The 23,874-nt window shown below is 43.0% G+C and overlaps 1 protein-coding gene and 1 long non-coding RNA gene across 6 annotated transcripts in view; one reads left to right on the top strand and one right to left on the bottom strand.

Annotated features, from left to right (window-relative positions):
• Fhip1a (FHF complex subunit HOOK interacting protein 1A) overlaps positions 1–13,531 on the bottom strand; it is a 221,584-nt gene extending 208,053 nt beyond the window's left edge. For all 3 annotated transcript variants that reach the window (XM_074041280.1, XM_074041278.1, XM_074041283.1), the window contains exon 1: positions 13,237–13,531. The gene's annotated coding sequence lies outside the window, so the exon portion shown is untranslated. The remainder of the gene's footprint in view (positions 1–13,236) is intronic.
• Positions 13,532–13,672: 141 nt separating this feature from the next.
• Positions 13,673–23,874, top strand: part of LOC109680395 (uncharacterized) — a 34,435-nt gene continuing 24,233 nt past the window's right edge. For 2 of the 3 annotated variants that reach the window (XR_012435599.1, XR_012435598.1), the window contains exon 1: positions 13,673–13,896. This is a non-coding gene — a long non-coding RNA (uncharacterized lncRNA). Of the gene's footprint in view, positions 13,897–15,864; positions 16,007–23,874 lie in introns of all 3 variants that reach the window. The other variant, XR_012435597.1, reaches the window with a different exon arrangement.

The following is a 23,874-nucleotide window of genomic DNA, read 5'->3' as shown; positions in this document are numbered from 1 at the left end:
TTCTTGCCTAATTGCTCTGGCTAGGAATTCCAGTACTATGTTGAATAGGAGTGGAGATAATGGACATCCTTGTCTGGTTCCTGATTTTAGAGGGAATGGTTTCAGTTTTTCTCCGTTACAAGCTTTTATTGAGATGGGGTTTTGCAAACTTTTTGCTAGACTGCCTAGAACAGCAATCCTCCTGATCTCCACCCCCTGAGTAGCTAGGATTACAAGTGTGGACTACTGCACCTGGCAGGTTTTTAAGGAAAAATGATAAAAATAGATTGAGTTTAGGAAATAAAATCTCATTCTTTCTAACACTGTAGAACAGAAAATATTCACCACTGAGATCTTTGTGGTGGCTCTCTCTGAGCCAAGTTTCAGCTCACTTGGACATTTTATGACCACACTTTAAAAGCTGAAAGATAGAGCCCTCTCTACAATAAAAATATTGACCTTTTCATAATTTTGTCTGCTTGACAAAGATGTCATGAAAAGATAATTTGCCAATGACTCCTCAAATTCAGCCACATCACTTCATACACACACCAATATGTGAGGAAGAAGCGAGCAATCTTTGCTAAACTCCCGGTCATTTTACAATTTCTGTCTTCCAAGTGAAGAGACTTTCATTAGTTCTCAAATGAAAAGCCCAAAGAAGTGATTTCCAAAGACTGGTGAGAACAGGAAGGATTCAAATTATTAGAGGCTCAGAATGTGGATAGAGACCCTGAATTCAATCCCCACTCAGTACCACCAAAAAACAAAAAAAACAGACTCCTTTTTATAGATACTACTATCATTCCCTTAACGAAAAACAGTCCCTTAATTTAACTATCATCAGTTCAAACTGTCTTCATAATTTTGTTTAAATTTTAAAGTTGATTTATCCAAATCAAGATCCAAACATATCTGATGTTGTCTATTAATAATTACTCTTCCTACTTTCTGGCTACTTACTAAACAGAGCAGTATGTGCCATAGGGCAATATGTCACACAGAAACTTCCAAATTCTGGATGTGTCTGATTACATCTCCACTGATTGTTTAACACGGTCCCTCTTCTTCTTGATCTTCTGGAAGACCTGTGGCTAGATCTACAGGCTTGAGCAAAATCATGGTCGCTTATTTGACAAGGAACTCCATAGTGTTCCTTGCACTAAATTGGGAGACGTGTCAGTCACATTAGCTTCTTTTTTTTTTTAATGATAAAGTCCTATCAGTAGTGAACATCTATATTGGACCAATCTATCAATTATGAACTTCCCTAGAAACTTCTGATCTAAGAGCTTTTCTTGTTTGTTTTGTAGTGGGGGAGGGGGAGGCTGGGGATTGAACCAGGACCCTCAATCAACACTCTAAGCTTCTAATAATTTTAGCAACTACTGACAATCATCCCTTAGAGCTTCTATTTCTTCAGGGTAACAAAATGGTAATATTTTCTTTCTTTCTTCCCACATTTATTACTTGGAATTCATTTGAAAGCAAATTTTTACCTGGATTATCTATTGGTTACTCTGAAATACAGTGTGTGGTATTTCTATGGGAAAGATAAGATTCTGTTCAGCGTGGATACCCAAAGACACCTAGGGATTAAGGAGGTGCCAGGGTGGATACAGGCCTCTTGACTACAAAGACCACCTTTTCTACGATCAATGTATGTAACCTCCCAATGGCATTCACTTGAGCCTCTGGTTACCAATTCAAGTCATTGGCCTTCAATATGAAATCTACTTTAAAGCGTAAAAGTCAGGATCCACAATGATTATGACAGACTGATGACAGTCTCAGGGTTATTTCGTACCAAATTAGTGGGGACTCCTGAAGCAACTACTTCAGATCATCTGCCCTGAGTCTACCTTCCCGTCTCACTAACACAAACCATGTTCTCTTTCTGGATCCTGTGCCTTTGGTTCGGCGCTCTACATACGTGTTCTAAACACCTCTCCCTGAAGCAGTGCAAACTCCCTTCTTCCCCCTCCAAAGTAAATGACCTCCAGTTTTTACTGTCCAGCACCTTTCCTTTCTTCGAAGAATGCCACAATCCTTCTTGTAAAAACTTCTCCTAGGGTAGGGCATGGTGGTTCATACCAGTAATCCCAGCTAGTCAGGAGGCAGAGGTAGGAGAATCAGAGATAGGAGGATCATTGTCCAAGGCCAGTGAGACCCAATCTAAAATCAAACTAAAGCAAAAGAACTAGGGGTGTGGCAAGTGGTAGAGCAACTGTCTAGTAAGTAAGAGGCCCTGAGTTCAATCCACACTATTGCCAAAAAAAAAAAAAAATCTGTTCATCTTCCTTAGCCCAATTAGAAGGGCTGCCAATACCCAAGACCCCAAGGACAGGAGTATCCCACAAACAAGGCCAACCAGAACCACTCCTGGGATTTTGAGAATTTAGGCTGAAGGGGAAAGCTCAGGTTCTCTTTCTGGTGATCTCTGGCTTGCAACAGCTGCACCCCAGGCCACACAGAGAAAACTGACACAGAGACACTAGACAGCACAGGAGGTACAGGAGCACATGGGCCTCCCTGACATCCACCTCACTTGTCCCACATTGTGGCCTGTGAACCACTAAGTCTCCATTCAGACTTCTATGATTCGAGAAGACAAGAAACCCTAATATAACCCCCACCATGAGTCTCAAAGACTGTGCACGCCTTTCCGGCTTCTTGCACTTCTTTTTTGTACAAGCAATGCTTCATGACTCATTGTTTGATTTTTCCATGAGACAGATACATATTTGTCAGAAAGCCATTGTTGGTGGCTTTGCAGACACATACCTTGTCCACCTACCTACAGAACCTCCCCATAGTTCCTAGACGAGAGCTGACACAGCCTCGGCATAGAAACACCACTACAAAGTATTGGTTGTTACTTCCATATTCCATATTCACGTGTGCTATCTTATTTGATCTCACAGAAACTCTCTAGGATGGGCATTATTATCTCCTTTTTTTGCTTGTATGTCTTGTGGTTTTGGTTTTTGCAATGCTGGGGATTGAACCCAGTGCCTCACCATTGCTCAGCAGCAGCTCTGCCACTCAGCTACATCCCCAGCCCAATAAAATAGTTTTTTGTGGTTTTCTTTTCTTTTTTTCTTAAATAAAAAGTAGAGTCACATATTGCCCTGGCTGGCCTCAAGCTCACAATCCTGCTGCCTCTGCTGGGACTACAGACATGTGCCACCACACCCAGCTTAGATAAGGACACTAAGGCTCATGAAAGGAGAGTAACTTGTCCAAGGTCACACATTCACTAATAAGTAGGTAGATCAAGGATTTGAGCCACATTTGCATCCAAATTGCATCCCACTATACCCCTGCAGCCTCACACAATAAATCCTCGCTAATTAACTTACCAGAAGGCATATTGATCAAAGACTTCCATTTAACCTTAAATTTTCACTAACCCCAAAACATATGTTCCTCCATCATTAAAAATAACTCTAATAAATTACTATATAAATAAATAAGCTACATGAAAATCAGTCTCTTAAAAAAGTTATAATACAATTTATCCAAAATTACCACTGGCAACCTGAAGACTAAATGCTGGCATTTCTCTTAAAGTAATGGGTAAAGGGAATGAATATTTAAGAGCACTCTGTCAGAACAAGTTATATACAACTCCCCTGGCAGTGATATTTCAAAACAGCAAAAAGAGATTTGTGAGCACCTGTCAGTGTGAGACACACCTACCACTCTCAGATTGCTCAGAGGAATATCCCTGTGTCATCATTAGACACTAATCATTACTGAGCACTCCCATGGCTTGAAGGCAAGAACAAGAAGCCTTTAGGAAGAAAATGGTTTCCTCTTCACAGCTTACCAAGAAAAGGGGCTAGGCAGACAGTGATGGAAATTTACTGACAAAGAACCTGGAAGTCACCAGCCCTTGTTGTTACCTGACCACATCCTTCAGGGCAACCTTCTCCCAGTTCCAGGCTTGGATTTCCCATTCCTGCTGGATGGGTTTAGGTGGACCTCCCACACACAAATGCCTTCCATTGAAAAGTATCCCAAAAATGTCTGTTGATAGTCTATTTCCTCTTCTTCCTTTCCCATTGAGGACCTGATGGCCACAAAGGCACTCTCCTGGGGATGTAACGACTGCTCCTATTGGGCCAGAAGGTGCTGTCAAAAAAGCAGCTCCTCATACATAATCTGGCAACAGCTCAGGGGAAGGAATGCCCAGTACATACTGAAAAAAAGTTGAATCCCTTCATGGCAAAAAAAAAAAAAAATTGCTAATTTGCATACTTTGGTGAAAGGCAGACCCTAAAGAACATCATTGCTGCCACAGACTCAAGAATACCTCAAATGACATCATGCATGTGAAAGTGCTTTATGAACAGCCAAGGAAACATAAGTTACTTCTGTTCTGGATGTGGCTGCTTCAAAGACTCCTGAGAAGCAGGAGTTGCATGATTTGAAAGAAGTAACCAGATAGACTGAAGGGATGCATTAGCTTTCCTACTCACTGTGACAAAGTACCTGACATAAACGACTTAGCGGAGGAGGATTTATTTGGACTCAGTTTCAACGCTTCAGCCCATGACTACTGGGCCGCACACACTTGGGCAGAACATCATGGCACAGGAGTGTGGGAGAGGAGGTTCTTCGCCTCATGATGGACAGGAAGCAGAGAGTGAGACAGAAAGGGACAAGGTGTTGCCTTCAAAAGCATGGCTTCCCCATGCACACCTACTTCCTCCAGCTAGACCTTACCTCCTAAAGTTTTCATAACCTCCTAAAATAGTGCCACCATCGGGGGTCCAAGTGTTGAACATGTGATCCCCTGGAGCGGGGAGTGCTGGCGGGACTTCATAGTCAAACCATAAGAAGGGGTTCTTCAGCAAGAAGAATGAAAAAAGAGGTCCTGGAGGATGCAACACAAAGGCTAAGCAACAAAGAGGATGTGGAGAGATAGGGGGTCCCCTGTTAACAAAACCCCCATTCAATTCAACAAATACTTCCTAAGCATCGGGTACTGGTCTTGGGATAGAAAGCCAAGTTGGCTAAAGATAATATAACCAATGATCTCTGCTCTTCATAGAGCTTTATATTCTTGTTTTGGGAGATAATCAATAAACAAAAGATATAATAACTAAACTAAAATATGTTAAAAGACAAGTATAACAGATCAGAGTAAAGGGGGTGAAAAATGCAGAGGGTTTGCAATATTTTGAGCTTACAGACCAGCCAAAGAAGAAAATGAGGTTGGATTTCCAAGATGCTCCTCAAAAACTGCATCCCACTGCAGAGAAAACCATGACAACCACATATTGCTTGAATGGAACTGACGTAAAATCTGACAAATCCAAATTTCCTAGGAACATATACTATTCCTAGGCTCACTTTCCATATTTCTACTTCACCTTTGTTCAAAATTACTGACCCAAATGTGCTACACAGTGTATCTAGGAAAGGAGATAGGAAAAGACTTAGCCAAAAGCAGAGCAAAGGGAATTTACAAGAGATGAAGGCAAAGCAGATGACACCAAAAAAACAGTTGCAAACCAGTACCTCAAGAAAGGACAAGTTCAACAGGACTTTAAATATAACTCAATTTTTTTCCTTAAGAAAAGGTGGCTGTAGGTGTAGGATAACATGTATGTTAAGTTTCACTTTTAGTAACAACCTCCAACAACTGGCAGGCCCTACCTGGAGCACTGTGCTGAGTGCTGGGGCCACTGGGGAATGAATTAAACATTTCTGCCATGGACTCAGGATGGGGGTGGTGCAGGCTCACACCCCCCTCACTGCTTTCCCTCCTTAGGTAGCTCTTAGTGTTTTTTTTTAAAAATCAGTCCACAAACGCTAAATGACAGAAAGGCAACACCAAGAGAACTTACAGGTGTACAGTATCATCCTGGTCCTAGTGCAGTCTGCAATCTCACTGGGAAGAAGGACGAATGTCTAATGGCTAACACTAGAGTCCGTCAAATAACTGAGTTCCTAAAATTTCAGATGAGAATTCAGATGCCAGGAAATTGCTATAGGAAAAGACTACAGAGAAAGACTTAATGGAGAACACAACATCTGAAAGGCTGTGAGAGTATGCATCCCTGAAACAACGGAAATAGGAAGGACTGGTCCCAACAGAAAGGAGGACAAAGGAAGAGAGTAAGGTGTATTCAGGACTGAAGAACAGACCAGCATGGCAGCCAAAGCAAGGGCTCTGCATAGGTCATCAGCTCAGAGATGCCCTTAGTGTTGGTCAGAGTTCTGGAGAGAAACAGAACCAGTAGAAGGGGTGGATGTGTGTGTGTGTGTGTGTGTGTGTGTTTATAAACAGATTTATTACAAGCAATTAGTGCATGTGACCACGGAGCTTGAGAAGTCTCCAGATCTGCAGCTGGTAAGCTGGAGTCCAGGACAACCAAGGATGTAAGTTCTCATTTGAGTCTCAGTCTGAAAGCAGACCAATGTCTCAGCTCAAACACAGGGAAGAGGGTAGGGAAGGAGTAGGAGAATTAGAGAGAGTAAGAGAGCAACACAGACAGACAAGCACATACACACAGAGCATATACCTTGCTGTTCTACTGAAGCTATCAACACACTGAATAAAGACCCCCAACGAAATGGGGAGGGGCAGTCTGCATTACTGATTCCACTACTTCCAATGTTAATCTCATCCAGAAACTCTCTCATCTCACAGACACACCCAGGATGATTATCTAGGCGACCTATTGCCTAGGCAAGTTAGCACATAAAAATTAACCATTACACCCAGTGGCTGAGTCATTTCTCAGTAGTCAACAAGGACATGATTAGCAGCATGAACAAATTTAAACTTTATAGAATCAAATTGACTGTGCTGTGGCATGCAAATGGATTGGGGAAGAAAATCTGGAAACAGAAACATGATAGCAAATATTAGAATTGTCCATGAGGCAGATGGTCACCAACAACAACCATTTACAAGACTCTAGTCGATACAAGGAACTCTGACAGGTGATTAAGATGTTATCTCCATATAGTTAAAAAGGGGGGGTTTTTTGGAGGGGAGTGGGGATATAGTAGCCCAGGATGGCCTCAAACTCACAAGCCACTTGCCCCCGCCTTTGAGTGCTGGGATTACAGGTGCCTGGATTCCCTGTAGTTTAATTTGATGTTGAAATCTACATGTAAACTACACAAAAGGAATGGAGAAGGAGCCTAGGATTCCCAAGGTCAGGATGGGAATAAGGACACAGACTCAAGAATTAACCACACCACAGAGAACACAATCAAGTTGGGAGCTGACTCCTGGCTTGGAGTGGAGCAGGTCAAGCCAGTGAAGCTGAGTCAGCAAACCTGGTCAAACTTACTCATCTGGTGACTCACTGTGAAGGAATGGCCACTCCCCAGGGACAACCCAATTCTAAAACATGATCAAGAGGTGAATTGCTTGAAGGAAAAAAAGGAAGGAAATCTCAACCAGTTCCCACCTGTTGCAAGCTGGTTCTTACTATCTATAGCAACACCAGGGTGCACTTTTCAAACAGGACATGCCAAGTCCCAAATAGTCACACAGCAGAGAAGTTCAAAGAGAAAATGCAGAGGTCACTCCTAATCAAGCTAATAAGAAGTTGTCCGTGAAGTTCTTAATTCAACCAGTCGGTAAATATCAAGTAGTCTGCTGCTTCCTGAAGCAAATCTGAGGTCAACCAAAGTTCTCTTATCAGATTTCTCATAAGCACTTTAGCTACTACATTTGCTTAAAATAAGCCAAAATGCAAATATTCTGTAATATGCACAAATTAGAGAAATTCAAAATAATCAACGTCTAAAAAGAGTGACAGAGAACTGACAATAATAAGAATATATTAAACATTTTCCCACCAAAAAATCAAAATGAGTATATGCAAACCATAAAGCTTCTCATATTCTAAGAAATCCTTATTTTATTAAGTAAGCTTTTATACCAAAAAAAATCAAGAAATATTTTTCCTAGTAAATATAAGTTGATATCTTTATCTTGAGGATATAGAAAGGTTTCTGTTGAATGAGCTGCTGGAGATCATATTTTTAGAATGTAAATTGTATCACTATATACTTATAAATATACATATACGTATATGTGTATATAGATATAAGGTATATGTGTATAGAGATTTATATGTGTCAATATATTCTTCTATACTCATTCTGATATGTTATAAAGAAAACCAACCAAAAATGAATGAACTACAAAAAAAAGTCCAAGAACACAAACAAAACAGAAGACATTCATTTCAAGGAATAAAAAACATACTCTAATGCAATGATAAGAAAACATGACTAAATGAAAATATTAATCAACTCTTTAAGTAGTCCATAAAAACTTTGCTACAGGAAGTACTGAAATGTTCCCACCTCAGTGAGTCTGAATCATGAAATTTAGCAGTGTCTTATTTCACATTTTCTACACCCAAAACTGGGGAATCAGTCCTGGCACTTTCTTTTTTTATTATTATTTTTATTATTGTTGTACTGGGGATACATTATGACATTTACAAAAATTCTTACCATATGTCATAGTTGTATTCACCCCCTCCACCATTCTCCCTTCCTGGCACTAAAAGTGACCTACAACCAGTATTTCAGCAAAGATAAACTTTAACAATACACACAGAGGAGCTAAGATACACTCCCTCTGCATTCTGCAAAACCTAATAGATTTTCTGAACTCCTTAATGGCATGTCCTAGAATAATGTTCTTATAAAAATGTTAAGGGGAAAAAAAAAACCTATGCCTCCCAAAAGCTAATTAGCAGATCATCCAACAACTGCAGAGTATTTTTATAGCTGTTGTCATTACTATCTTCTCCTCAGGGAAAATGCTAAAACCAAAAAGAACCTGAAATACAAGGAAATGAGGTGAGCCCATCTATAAGCTCAGCCCCTTTCACTATGATGACTTCACCTGGGCATGTATCAATAACCTCTATCTCCTTCCCTATGCATTAAGAAAGATGTCAGTATAGCTAAAAGGGAAGGAATACTATTGGATGAACTGTAAATTAGAGAATTGGACATTTTCATATCACAAGGTCTTTCCTACAGAAAGCACACCAGTGAACTGTGAAATACCTCAAGGATGTCCTCTAAAACTATTCTCAATATGGAAAAGAGGAAACAAACCAAATTCCCAGCAGTAGGAACCTGGTTAATGAACATGTGATATATCTGTTCAATGCAGTACTACACGGCCAGTTAAAAAAATTAAGAATGATTTGTATGATGGTCATTGAAACATTTTCAAGATACACTGTCAAGTTAACAATAAAATACCAAGGGCTGGGGTGTAGCTCAGTGGTAGAACACTTGCCTGGCACACATGAGACCCTGTTATCTTATGCCCAACACCATAAAATATAAAGTAAATGAATAAAACCCAGGCTGACAGTTGCATAGTATGACTTCAGTTGTTATAAACAAAACAAAATTAATAAGTATAGTTCTATAGAAGGAAAAGATTTAAAGAATATAAGATTGCAGTGTATTTTAACTTTTAACATTATGTTTTGGTAATGTGTGGACTTAGAATAATATGTATCATGTGTATAGTCAAGAAAAATAAAGTTTCATTGTAAGTTAGTGATATAATTGGAAGGAAAGTAGTAGAAACTCTTATTTATAAAGAAAAAGTAAAACTTAGGGTGTTAACGCTTTCTAATAGCTCTACAACATCATCTGTCTTTGCCTTTCTTTTGGAAGACGGTAGGTATACCCTTAGTCTCAGAGTTTCAAAATTAAGCAACACCCTTAGATACTGGAGAAGTCCCTTTAGTGTCTCTCCTAACATCAGCTTCTCAGGATGAAAATGTAGCCCAAATTCCAGCATTTATCAAATTCAACTTAGCGACACTGTCGACCTCTAAACAGTTATAGACAAACAGGAGGTCTCTAATTCTAAGTAAAAATAATCACAAATTTAACAACAAAAGAAATGTAGATTCTGCAAACTCTAAAGACATTTGAAGAAATTTCACAATGGAAATATGAGGATTATAGACGACTGCCTCTGAATCCATAGCCCTGTAACCTACTCAAACATTGTAAACCTAGAAAGAAGGAGAAGAATTGCCTAGAAAGGTAAATTACTAGCATGGGAAAATTTTCTACCTTTCTGGGAAAGGGTGTGAATGCACTGGGAGAGGTTTGTCTCCACAATTACAAAACACTGGGCAAGTCATGTAAACTTCTATACCTCAATTTTCTCACCTGCAAAAGGAAAGATCTGGGAATAAGCAATTTCTGTTGGCTATAAAATTCTAATAACAGACCCTTACTCTATTCTTGCCAAAGAGTTGTATGAAAAAATAATACTCATGTAGCCAGGCATAGGGATGCAGGCCTATAATCCCAGCACTTGGGAACTTGAGGCAGGAAGATGGAGTATTTGAGGCCAACCTAGATTACATAGTGAGACCTTGTCTCAAAAAACATAACAATATACATTTACACAGAATAAAATTTTTTCTAATATTATAAAATATATAGGGGCAAAACCATAAGACTCTTACCTGGCTACTCCTCACCCCTGAGTTCCATCTCCCCCCTCCCAAAATAAAAGAAAAGGTCCTTCAACTCTTACAGCTATTTCTCTGGTAATTACCACCATATTTGTAAATCACACTCTTACATTAGTTATCTCCTGATTTCATTCCATTTTAGACATTACCAAAGGTTCCCTATTCAATCCATTGAGACATTTATTCACCCACCCCATTCCCCAGGGTTTCCCTCCCAATTTTAATGGAAGTTAGTTCAATGCTTTTGGTCAGCTACATTGTGGAGATGCTGAGGATATAAAGGTTATATACATATGGTCACATATATGTACACACAAAGATATCCACAATTTACAGTCCTGTTGTCCTGTATCCACATGAGTTCTCATATTGGTTAATAAGAAATAAGACCCCATTTCATATCCAAAAACTTCACAGAATGGAACAAGAAAAAGTTAAAAGCTTGGCCTGCAAATCAGAAATCCACTACACATGGGAGCAAAGTATGCACACAAAAACCCCTTTTTATCTCTGAACCTCACCTGTTTTCCTTCTGTGTAGTCTCAATACAACAGCACTCATTGCAAAATGTTTAATTCACACCACAAACAGGGTACATAGGATAGCAGTTTGTTCATCACAAAGCACTACTGAAAGGCTCACTTCTGTTAATGTCTTTACTAAGAGATCCCTAAAAATGAAGTCTTTGGGGTTTTGGTTGCTCTTGAACAACTAACTGTTTCCTGTACAGGAACAGTTTCCTGTACAAACAGGAACTAAGAGTAGGAAATCATTGGGAATAAGAGTGGAGTAGATATAAATTGTGTGTCAAGAGCAGAATCTGAGTGTCCAGTCCTTCAGTGGGCCTATGGACTGCCATGTGGGATAAATGTACACAGAATAAAGATCACATGCCTAACAGAGATCAGAGGAAGTAATTTTATTTTACATTTGCAGGAAGAAGGGAGCTTCCTTATCAATTTTTCTTTTTAAAAGTAATACAAGATCATAGTTTCACTCCTCAGAGGTAAGTCCTATTTCTTTCTTCCAATATTTACCTCCACATTTCTACATCTGCTTCTTGATTAGTAGTTATTATCTATTAATAATAGTAGTTATTTCCTATTATAGAAAAAACTTCATTATTTTACAATAAAAAGGATTTAAAAAAAAAAAAAAGAACTTAGCGACAGTTATGAACCCAATATGGGAGACAGAATACTGAACTGTCCAGCAATGCTTTACTCTGACTCTGTAAAAATAGAACACCCTTTTCATTTCAAAGGCCTACATTAAAAGTGGCCCAACGCACAGTGCCTCTAAGTTACAAGCAAGAAGGAAGCTAGCAAGGCAACTGAACCTAAAAGATAAGGCCACTCTTTCTCTAGAAGTCCTGTATCTATAAGACAAATGAGAAGTGGGACCCCAAACTTAATTTATAAGGCAAGCATGGACAGAATTCTTGGGCGCTTTACGGAAAGGGATTAACTGAAGCTGAAATCAGCCTTTAATTATCTGAAAAAAAATTATCTAAAGCCAACTAACATGCCTTATGAAAATTTATGAGCTGAATCTCCCGTTCAATTTCTGTCCAAAGAAGACCCCTGAAGTTTTCCAAATTGGGTAGACGCTGTGATCCACTAGGTCTGAGTACCTTCAGGGACATCATCCTGTCTGGTATCAGGTGCACTAGTGAACTGGAGGTCAGGCAAGTGACCGGGACAAGCAGGCATGGTACATTAAGGAGAGGAAATCTATTCCCTCGTTAATCAACAGGATAAAGGTGATTAAGCAGGAATTATCTTTCAGTGACCTATATAATTTCATCAGAGCTGCTATGGTTATTAGCAGGGTGCAGCTGACTTCCTAATGAGATGAATTTGATAGCAGGGCCCCTCCAGAGAGACACAAAGAGTAGCAGGCCGCCTCTACAGGGAAGCAACAATCGGCAGACTTTGTTTTCCAGCCTTCCTTCTCCTGAGGGCTGCCTCTCTTCTGTTTGGGTTCTCTCCCTCCATCCAGGGAGGGTTTCACCTGCATGACTAAGGCTGCAGCACTTGCCGAATGGCGGAAGATGGATCTGTTATGACTGGATGGGACTAGGACGCTGGGGCCCGACCTGGGAAAATTCGCCAAATGCCGCTCACGTGATTCCAAAAGTCCCAAGCTAACACCTCTCACCTCCTCTCACCCAGCTAGAAATAAAACAATAGCTAGTTCTACTCCCTCGCAGAAGTGGGGTTAACAAGGGAGCTTTGTCGAGGCCGGGGAAACAGCCACGACCTGAATGCAGTTTCATCAGGGAGTTTATGAAATTGAGCAACAGCCACCCAACAATAAAGTCCTTACACCGGGCAAGTGCTGCACACCCGAGTGGCACCGCCTCTGGCCCTTGTGCAAGCCAAGAGATTGGGAGAGGAAGACTCAGACCCAGGTCCAGGATCCAGGCACTCTGGGCCCGGGGACCAAGGACAGGGGGTGGTGAGCAGAAGACATCGTCCTCCGTCAAAACAAGCTGGCCCTGACTCCCCGGGGGTCAGTCACCGAGTAGCGTCGCGTGCTGGTGCCCGCAGCCCGGGGAGCCACCTCCTCCTCGCTGCGTCCCTGCCGGACACTGGGATCGCGTTTGGGACCTACCTGGCCGGCACCCCGTCCCCAAAACCTGCCGGGCCTGCGGATGAAGAGAAGAGGTTCTCGGGCTCTCCCTCCTCCTGCAACACCCTAACGTGAAAGACTCCTCCAAGCGCAGAGCTCAAGTCCGCACGCCACGTACCTGTCGGCGGCCGCCGCTCGTCCCCACCGCGCAGCGTCCCTGGACAGTCACAAAGTTTGTGTCGCGGTCCGAGGACGCCGGCCGGGAGCGGCTCCTCCCCGGCCCAGGACAATACGCCCCCGCGCTCGGGCAGATGCCCCCGCAGGTTTAGGCGGAGGTCCTCCAGCCCCGACTCTAACTCAGCCCCAACACCCAGGGAGAAAGTACTGGACAAGAGAAGGTCGGAACGCAACTTTCCGACCGTGCGTCAGCTGGTGGCGGAGCCGCACCGGGCTGGTGCCCGCCCCACCCCACCACCCCCACTGTGCCCTCGGGAGCGCGGGCGGGGCCTGCGGGGGCGTGGCCCAACCTGCCGGCCGGCCCTGGGGAGCGTGACGCAGGCCCCGCCCCACTACTTGCGGCCCCGCCCTCAGAAGGCTCCGCCCCCTCCGCTGGGACGCGCGGCCTCCAGGTGCGCCTGGCACGCGGCGGCGCGCGCTCCGGCCCGCGCGGGTTTCCAAGGTGAAGGGGGCGGAGCCTCTGAGAAAGTTTCCACCGAAACAAGCTGGCCAGCCCGGGAGGACCGCTCGCCTTTCGCTGGAACTTCACCCCTCGCTCGCACCACGCGTGATGAAAAGGCACACACGTTGACGGGATGTTCGGGGTGCCCACGCCCCAAAGGTTTGAGTGTTGACACCGGACCACTTGGGTTTCCTTCGCCGACCCCTGCCTTCTTTTCTTGTCCCCTTTCCAATTCAGGGAGTACGGCCAAGTGGGACACACGATCCCTGTCATTCTCCAGGAGAACTCCCTGAACTGGAAAGGGGACGTCCGGCCACAGCGGGCGTTAATCCTGTGCAGTTTGGCTGTTTTGCTTTTTTACTGTAATCTTAGCGTTACCTGCCTTGCTTGTGGGTTTGAGGCGGGGGAGTGTATCACGCGTTCCCTGGCAATTGCACCCCCAAAAGTGAAGGCTCTTTAATTCGGGTACACCGCAGATGGAAGGTCCCCGGGAACAGGAGAGCGGGTGGGAGGCGGTGGCCTTGGCACTGCCCGGCGGCCTTGCACTTGGAGCGGCCTTGCTGCGCACGGCGGGGAGGGGTAGGTAGCGCCGCTCCCCCCACTAATGTCCTCACGCCCCTTACGTGCTTGACGGTGCCTTCTGCACTGGAAACCGGTAGGAGTAATCAGAAACTCGATTAGAAGCTGTCTTGGCCGTTTCCCGGCCCTGTGGTTTGTGTGGCTGAAACTTGAGGTGAGCCTCAATCCTAGGGATGGGCCGCCCCAGTTTGCAGAAGCGGATGTGGAGGTTTCCACCAGATTCTCCTTTGGAAGAAGTGTGTTCCTTTCTTTTCCACGAACAGCATGTAGATAACCAAAACCACTATGTCTAATTTCATAGGGGAGAGATAGGAGTTCTGTTGAATTTCCAGTACCACAGTAAAAAAAATGCTGTGGAGGAAAATTAATTAATTAATTAATTAGTTAATGGAGGTATGGTGGGCGCTCTTTTACCTAGAGTGATTACAGGAAAGAGTCGGGAGGAGGTAACATTTGAGTAAAACCTGGGGGAGGTGAAGGAGCAAGGTATCTGGGCAGACAACTTTCTGAACAGAAAGTATAGCAAATACAAAGTCCTGAGTGAATAAGCAACTAAGAGAGTGTGGTGGGTGAACAAAGATAATGAAGTCGGAAACAACAGGTAGGAGTGAGGTAAGTAAACCGGGCTTTTAATCCCAGTGCATTGACACCAATAGAGGGTTTTGTGTACAAGTGACATCTTCTGATACATTGTGATAGAGTCTTGCTGTGCTTTCAATAATGACTCTTAAAGACATTATTGCTTTAAAGGTTTGTTCCCCAGTCCCTGGAGCTATTAATAGGTGGTAGAACCTTTAAGAGGTGCGGGAGCCCTAGTTGGAAGTCTTCCACTCATAGAGGTGTATCCTTAAAGAGGATGTGGAATCTGGTGCCTCCTCTCTCCTTGGCTTCTGGCCATGAGGTGACTGTTTCATCCACCATGAGCTCCCAAGGATGTACTGCCTTGCCACATGCCCAAAGGCACCAGGGCAACTGACCATAGACTGAAACCTCCAAAACTGTGAGCCAATATAAACCCCTTTCAAAATTGATTTATCTTTGGTATTTTATTATAGTAACAGACAGTTGACTGAAGTAGATCACTTTGACTCCTGGGTTGAGAATAGACAGTAAGGTGTCATAACTGAGTACAGAAACCAGTTAAGTCATTGAAATAGCCCAGAAGCAAGATATATGGCCTTAGACTAGGAAGGTAGTGGTGGAGATGATGAGCTGATAGGATTTCCTCACAGATTGGATGTGGAGTATGAAAGAAAGACAAGGATGATTCGGAGGCTTTGAGCCTGAATAGAGGGAAGGATAGACGTGCTGTAGCAAATATGGAGGGGATTTCCACATCACCGGCCCCAGGGGACATCATCTGAATGATCTGCAGTTTCCTCAACTTCTAAAATGAAGAAAATACCTCCTTCATTAGAGAAGTATTAGATAATGTGAATTAACACAGTGAAAAATCTAGCACAGTACTTGATACATATCAGGCACTTAAGAATGTTGTTCCTCTATCTATACAAATATAAATCTCATACAGATCCTTATGTTTTTCAGTCATTTTAGGGAAATGTATCTCACTAAAAAGAAAGGAAAGGGAGAAAGAACATGAAATAAAAACGTAAATGAAATCCAACAGCAAAGAAAAAGTGAAGGAAGACATGAAGCCAACAGATACCTACGTGATCTGCTTGCATGGGTACTGTCTTCTAAGATCTCCTTCCTCAAAAGAACAAACAATAGCATCAGAACATGCTAGTGTGGGAAGAGTTTGAAATCTAAAGAGTTTGTTGTAGAGCAGAAAAATAGTCACAACATATATGATATGCAAACGGTTTTGCTTGCTACTCCTTATAAAGAATTCTTTCAACTAAATAGAATATAAGAATAGAAAATAGTTGAAGGACATGAACATAGAACTCTCAAAAAGTGGCCAATATATGGATTTCAAAAGTTTAGCTATACAAATTAAAACTAGAATGAGAGGCAATTGTTTTTTATTTATAAATTTGGCAGGGATTGGAATAATTATCTCTATTTTGGGATATTGGTCAATATTATACCATGCTGAAAGAAGTATAAATCACAATAACTTTTGTCAATTTGTTAACTAAATCTTGAAAATGCATACTTTTTGAACCAATAATTTCACTTCTAGGAATTTATTGTAATATGCAAATATTTGTACCAGGTACCACTGACTCACCTGTAATCCTAGCCACTCAGGAGGCAGAGATAAGGAGGATTGCTGTTTGAGGTCAATCTGGGTAAATAGTTTGGGAGACCCTATCTCAAAAATACCCAACACAAAAAAAAGCTTGATGGAGTGACTCAAGCAGTAGAGCGCCTGCCTTGCAAACATGAAGCCCTGAGTTCAAACCCCAGTACCACTGGAAAAAAAAAAAAAAACCTATTTGCTAAAAAAATGTATATGTAAGAATGTCTATTACAAGGCAAAACGTGGTAGCATAAAAAGCAAATTTTTTAAAAAAGGGAAAGGTCTAGGCACATGGCTCAAGTAGTAGAGCACTTGCTTAACAAAGCATAAGGCCTTGAGTTCACTCCCCAGTACTACCAAGAAGAATAAAAGTCTATCACACTGTCCTTGAAATGTTTCAGAAAAGTTGCAAATACACTAAGTATCCAATGAAACAATTATGACAAGCAATACATGAGATGATAAGTCACGTGGTGATATTCTAGGCAACATTAAAATGAATATTGTTGGGCTAGGAACATGGCTTGAGTGGAAGAGAACCTGCCTGTCAAGTGCAAAGCCGGAGTGCAAATCCCTGTAACACCAAAAAATCCTACTATGTTGAAAAATATTTTACATGGAAACCTGTTTCAAATGTGTTATTAAATAAAATGAGCCTACTATGAGCAATGTCAAGTGCTCTTTGCAAATATTAATAATGATTACCTTGATAGGAGGATGACAGTTTATTTTTATTCTTTTGAGCTTTTCTCTGTTTCCAAGTTTTTTGTCACAAACAAGTACCACTTAGTATTAGGATTAGAATTGCTGGGTAAGAGGTTTGTATGTATTTTAATTGAGATAACCAAACGGTTTTCTAAAGTGTTTCTACCAATAGGCACTCCTACCAGCAATCTATAAGAATTCAGACTTGGAGCAATACATTTTTTTTCCTCTTTTTGTTTTTCAAGATGGGTTCCCACTGTGTTGCCCAAGCTGGCTTTGAATTCCTGGGCTCAAATGACCCTTCTTCCTCAGCCTCCCAAGAACCTTGGATTACAGTCCACATGCCACCATGCCCAGCTTGAAATAATACTTTTTTTTTTAAACAGCTTGCATTCAGCAATTGGTTTGAACCTACTACTTTATAAATGCCAATAATTATTCAAAAGTTAGAAATAAGTATATGCTTTTGATCTGGAATGTCCCCCAGAGACCCGTGGACCCGTGTGCTAAAGATATAGGTCCTTGCTTGGCTACTATCAGGAGGTGGTGGAAACTAAGACACAGGGCCTAGTGGGAGATTTTAGGTTATAAAGTATATGCCTTCAAGGAGATAATGCAGTGATGCCCTCACGTGTTCTCTCTCTCTCTCTCTCTCTCTCTCTCTCTCTCTCTCTCTCTCTCTCTCTCTCCCTCTCCCTCTCCTTCTCCCTCTCCCTCTCCCTCTCCCTCCTCCCCTACCCCTCCTTCTGTCCTCTTCTCTTTCTTTCTCTCTCTCTCTCTCTTTCTCTGCCCACCATGAAGTGAATGGTTTCCTCTGTTATGTGCACTCCCCATAGGGCAAATGGGACATGGACTGAAACCTCCTATCTCTCAAATTTATTACATGTTTCTAAAAGTTCAAATACTAGAAATCTAGAATTATATGAAAAAAGGAGAGAAGTGCCTCCTCCTTGACACATGCTCTCATACATACACTCTTCTTTTCCAGAGCTCATAGGACAGTAGGTCTTAACATCCCTGTGAGGAAGTACACAAGAGGTATCATGTCTAAGAGAATCTGATGGAAGGTACAATGTAGGCTATTGAGTGGTCTGAGATGAGGATGTCAAAGCAATCCCTTCATTGGCTCAGATACTTAGGAATCTAAACTAAGAAGGCCAAGAAAGTGTTATCACTTTATATTTATATTTATATTAAATCTACATTTAAATTATCTTCTAAACTTGATTCTCTTAAGAGCTCAGAAATGAACAATGTGTATCCTGTTAGAATATTAATCATCCTGTCAAGAAACTCTTCCTTCTAACAAATACATTAATAAAAACCCATTGCTTTGGAATGGTCTCATTGCCTATGGAAATTATCAAGTGGCCAGGCTCTACTCTACTAATGATGTAAGGCTTATCTATTCTTAAAAGCCTTCTCTAGTTCATTTATCTTGTTTAACGTGAATCACTAGAGCAGGATGAGAGTCTAGGCTCTGCAGCAGAAGCAGACAACAAACACGTATTCAAATCCCAGCTCTGTACTTTCCAGCTTTGTGACTTCAGTAAAGTGACTTCACTTCTTGGCCTCAGCTTTCTGTCTGGAAAGAGATAATAGTACCTATGCCACCAGGCTAAAACTATATGCACGTGTGTGTGTGTGTGTCTGTGCATAATTCAGAGTACTTAATAACCACTAAAGAAACATTTTACTTTCAAGGCAATTTCTAGGAATTTGTCATAAGGAAATAATTATAATATACAGAAAGATTTATGTACAAGTGTCAGTAAGATTTTATAATATCAAAACTTCATTATTTTATAATATCAAAACTTTATAAATAATGTTTAATAGGAATTAACTAAAATAAGTTCTATCCAAACATAGTCTACATAACAGTATGATCTCGGTTTTATTTTTAAAACTGTATAATAAGACCCATGTGTATATTCAGAACTTGATATGTTAATACAAGTTGTCCAAGGTCCCTGCCCCATGGAGAACGTAGGACCTGAAATCTCGCTGTGCTTTGCTTATCAAGATGCACGCCCTGGTACAGGGTGTGTTCAATTGGACTACAGGGTGCGTTCAATTGGACTACAGGGTGCCTTCTGCTAAACTGTACAAAAGGGCACTGTGAGCTGGCACCAGCCATGTGTCTATATAGTCATAAGAAAGGACTGAAAAGACCCATACTAAAATGTTAACACTGATCATCTTAAAGCACTAGGATTCCAAGAGATATTTATTTTCTTTGTTATAATTTTATTTTCCCAGTCTTCTATAGTGAGCATGTATTGCTTTTATAATTAGATAATAAGTTTTACTTTTTAAAAAGCAATTGTATTAAAGAAATACAATCAAACCTACGATGAGATATCACCTTGTACCTATTAAGATGATTACTATCAAAAAAAAAAAAGTAGGCAGGGCAAGGTAGAGGATTAGACACTTCCTCCATGTGACTCCATGAATGAGACAAGTCAGGGTAACAAAATAGACTCTCTTCCAAAGACAGGAAAAGCATCAGGAATCATGAAAAAGGTGACAGGACAGTTGAAAAGCACAGAGAAACAGAAAAGGGATGCAGAGAAAAGTAGGAAAAGATCCACAGCTCCTCAGGGGAGGGGAGGAGAAGCCAAAGTTGCAACCACAAGGTCTCCAGGCAGCCCTAGAGAAAAAAGTCCTGGCTGCAGAAGAAGCCCCAAATAGACATCGATAGAACAATAATGCCGCCATTTTATAAATCAGCAGCCATTTTATCCTCAGGCCTCACCTCTTGGAAAATGGAGCCATTCCCAATAACAGCCCTGCTCTTTAACAAAATTTCCCACACACAGACAAGCTCCACCCAAGCTCCACCCCCATCAGGGACAACCCGTGCATGCGCCAACCTCTTACCCTCCCTCTTCTATAAAAGCCTTGCCTGGCCCAGATTGCTCTCTTCCTGCACCATCTTTCCCTGGTCAGCCAGGTGGCTCCTGCCTGTCATTAAACCCTGCCCTTGGACGTGAGATTTTTCTTGTATGCTTTCTTTGTGAGCAGCATTTATCCTAACATTTGGTGCCGTGACTCAAATTGGGTGTGCTCCTGGCATTGACCTTGCTCTCCCAGCCTCCCCCAAACCATCCCATGCTCTCTCTCTCTCTCTCTCTACTCCCATTCCCTTCCTTTGGGACCAGAGCTGCTTTGCCAGAACCCCTAATCCTAGAAAGTGCCACTCCCTCACTAGCTCACAGGGATTTCCTCTGCCCCAGTGTGCCTCCAATTGACCTCCACCACCAGCCAATCTTCCCTCAAGGTCCTCTCTCTCTCTCTCTCTCTCTCTCTCTCTCTCTCAGTGAGTCCTCCTTGCACTCAGAGCTGTGATCTCTCTCATTTCCTCAAAATCCTAGTGCTAGGCCTTGGCTCGCTGTCATCCCTGGGAACCGGGTTCCCCACTAGGGACTGTGGACCCCCCATGGTGAAGACATTCCCTCTAGGTGCTCCACATCTACTCTCTCTCCTGAGGACCTGATATTTCAGGAACACCCACCATATCTCTCCTCAGGTCAGGCTTCACCATGGGAGTTGGCCCATCCCAAATTCCTCAGATTCCCCATTGGGATGTCTCCTGGCCAATCTTGGGCCCCTACGCCTCATGCCTGATCTTAAGCCCTGAAAGCTCATTTTTCTCTGTAATCAGGCCTGGCCCCAATATCCATTAAACAATGCCTCCAAATGGCCACTTAATGGCACTTTTGATCCCAATATTTTAAGGGATTTATACAGTTTCTGTGAATGCACTGGTAAATGGAAGGAACTTCCCTACATCCAATCCTTTTCTTATCTCCACACCAAACCCTCCCTCTGTACTTCCTGTTCCCCTGTGCAGGTTCTATTAGCCTCTATATGAGGCATCCAGGGGTCCCATCCAAGAGCCCCTAGACCCCTCTTGGCCTGTGTCAGGTCATTTCAAGACCCTCTTACAAGCCCTGTTACAAGCCCTGGCACTTCGCCTGCTAGACCTCACTCACCCCTTTTTCCTTTATGTATCTGAGAGGCAGGGGTTTGCCCTAGGAGTTCTGGGACACAACATAGGGCCCTCCTTCGCTCCAGTAGCATACCTCTCCAAACAGAACCCACAACCAGGGGATAGGCCCCATGCCTTAGGGCCTTGGCAGCCACCTCTCTCTTGATCCAGGAAAGCAAAAAGCTTACCTTTGGGTCCCCCCTTACTGTTTACTCTCCCCATAGCCTCTCAGAACTCCTCACATATAAGGGACTTGACTTCATGCCCCCCTCCCGTATCCTATCCCTCCAGGTGGCCTTGGTTGAAGATCCCACCCTAACTTTCATCTCATGTCCCCCACTTAACTCAGCCACTCTTCTTCCTCTCTCTTCAACACCCCTTGTTCACTCCTGCCCTGAGATCCTTGAGGAGCTCCTCCCCTGCCCAGATCACATTCAGGAGGGCACCCTTTCTCGGGCTGACTACACTTGGTTCATTGATGGCAGCTCCTTCGTTCACAATGGACAGCGAAGAGCTGGATACACTATCATGTCTGATTCCACCATTATTGAGGCACACCCTCTCCCTTTGGGTACTACTTCCCAAAAGGCAGAATTGACTGCCCTGGCCAGAGCTCTAACCCTGGCAAAAGACAAAACTGTCAACATTTACACTGACTCTAAATATGCGTTTCACACTTTATTGTCCCACTCTGCTATCTGGAAGGAAAGGGGATTCCTAACTACAAGAGGAACTCCCATTATCAATGCTGCTTTAATAGCCCAGATCTTAGAGGCTTCACGCCTCCCTTCCGGGATGAGCATTACTCATTGCAAAGCCTACCAAACTGACTCTTCCATAATTACCAGAGGAAATAACTGAGCGGATACAGAGGCCAAGCAAGCAAGCCCTCCAAACTGCACCCCAATTGACCATGGACCCCCTTACCCCAGCTTCCTCCCCCCTCACTAAACTCTCTCTCTCCCCTTCTCAAGTTAAAACTCTTCTCTCCTATTTACATATGCTTTTTCATCCTAACCTTCATGCTCTTTACACCTTTTTTCACCAATCCCTTTCCTTATCTCCAGGAGACATACAATACCTTAAACAGGTTACCCAATCCTGCTCAATTTGCCAGCACACAAACCCCGACTCCAATATCAGACCCCCCTCCCTTTCCTACCCACCAGGCCAGGGGATGTCTCCCTGCCATGGATTGGCAGGTGGACTTCACACATATGCCTCCAGTAAAGAGGATTAAGTACTTCCTGGTATTGGTAGACACCTTCACAGGATGGGTGGAGGCCTTCCCTATGACCAATAAAAAGGCCTCCACAGTAACAATGATTTTGGTCACAGATATCATCCCACGGTTTGGTCTCCCGGCCTCCATCCAGTCAGACAATGGGCCTGAGTTTGTTTCCTCTATTTCCCCAAAATTGGCACAAGCCTTAAATATTCACTGAATATTTCACATTCCCTATCACCCCCAATCTTCAGGTAAAGTTGAGCGTGCCAATTGCACACTAAAAAATACTCTCACCAGACTCTCCCTCAAGTTCCACCTAGATTTGACAAAGCTCCTACCCCTAGTCCTTTTCCGCCTCCGGGCCCTTCCAAAAAGACCACTCATGCTCAGCCCCTTTGAGCCCCTTTATGGCCATCTGCTCCTCCTTATCACAATTCAGCCAGAACCCCCTAACATTTCCCCCACTCTCCTCAATCCTCTCCTCACTTTTCTTCACTCTCTCCTTTGGTCTCGTGCTCATGATCAGTTACCACAGCCTCTGACACCACCAAAATAACTCCCTCCCTCCAAATGGGAGATCTGGTTTACCTAAAAAATGCAGCCACACCCGGCCACCTGCAGGAAAAGTGGAGAGGCCCATTTAAGGTCATCCTCACCACCCCCACGGCTGCTAAGCTAGCAGGATTTCCCTCCTGGGTACATGTTCAAAATCTGAAACTGGCAGCCCCAAAAAAGACCTAACAATATCTTCTTACAAGACCAACAAAAATAAAGATCTCCCGCCTCCCCAGGATCCCAGAAGATGGAGACACACCCACGGAGAGTCCTGGGACATAGGCAGGAGCCCTATGCCTGGGGACGTACCTTCTTACTCTTTATACTTCTCCCCCCACCCCGCGATTCTTTCCTGTCAGTGCCTGCCCACACTTTTACTCTGTCCTATATACACTCTACTCTGAGATTTTACTCTTCCCACCTCCCAACACAGTCAGCCTCCCTCCTTTCTCATACCTTCTTTACCCCTGCTTTATAGATTGGACAGCCAACCTTCACCTCCAAGGTACTCTCTCAGACTTTACTCCTGAAGAAATCTATTCATTTTCCAACATTCTCTTTGCCTTATTGTAAACCCGCCACCTATGCTTTCACTCCATCCCTTCCTGTGGGTAATTCTTGTCCTGTCCCTTCTCTCCTAAGTATTGGCCTGTGGGCAACTTCTCCCCCTGACTGGAGATGGCCCCATCATGCAACTTTCTGTTTTGGATACCTCTCCCTGTGCGCCTTACTCCTTGTGCTCTCTTCTTTCTTATGACTTGGACCTTTGCAAGCGCCCCCCTTCCCCTCCCCTCCCCCCCGCTCATGCTGGCCATTTACAGCATATACCATCATGCAAAAGGCATGCTGTAGCACCACCACTTT

This window comes from Castor canadensis, chromosome 9 (genome assembly GCF_047511655.1).
Source record: "Castor canadensis chromosome 9, mCasCan1.hap1v2, whole genome shotgun sequence".
Classification (NCBI taxonomy): Eukaryota; Metazoa; Chordata; class Mammalia; order Rodentia; family Castoridae; genus Castor; species Castor canadensis.
Note: the sequence above shows the minus strand (reverse complement) of the source record. Positions and strands in the feature narration are given on the sequence as shown.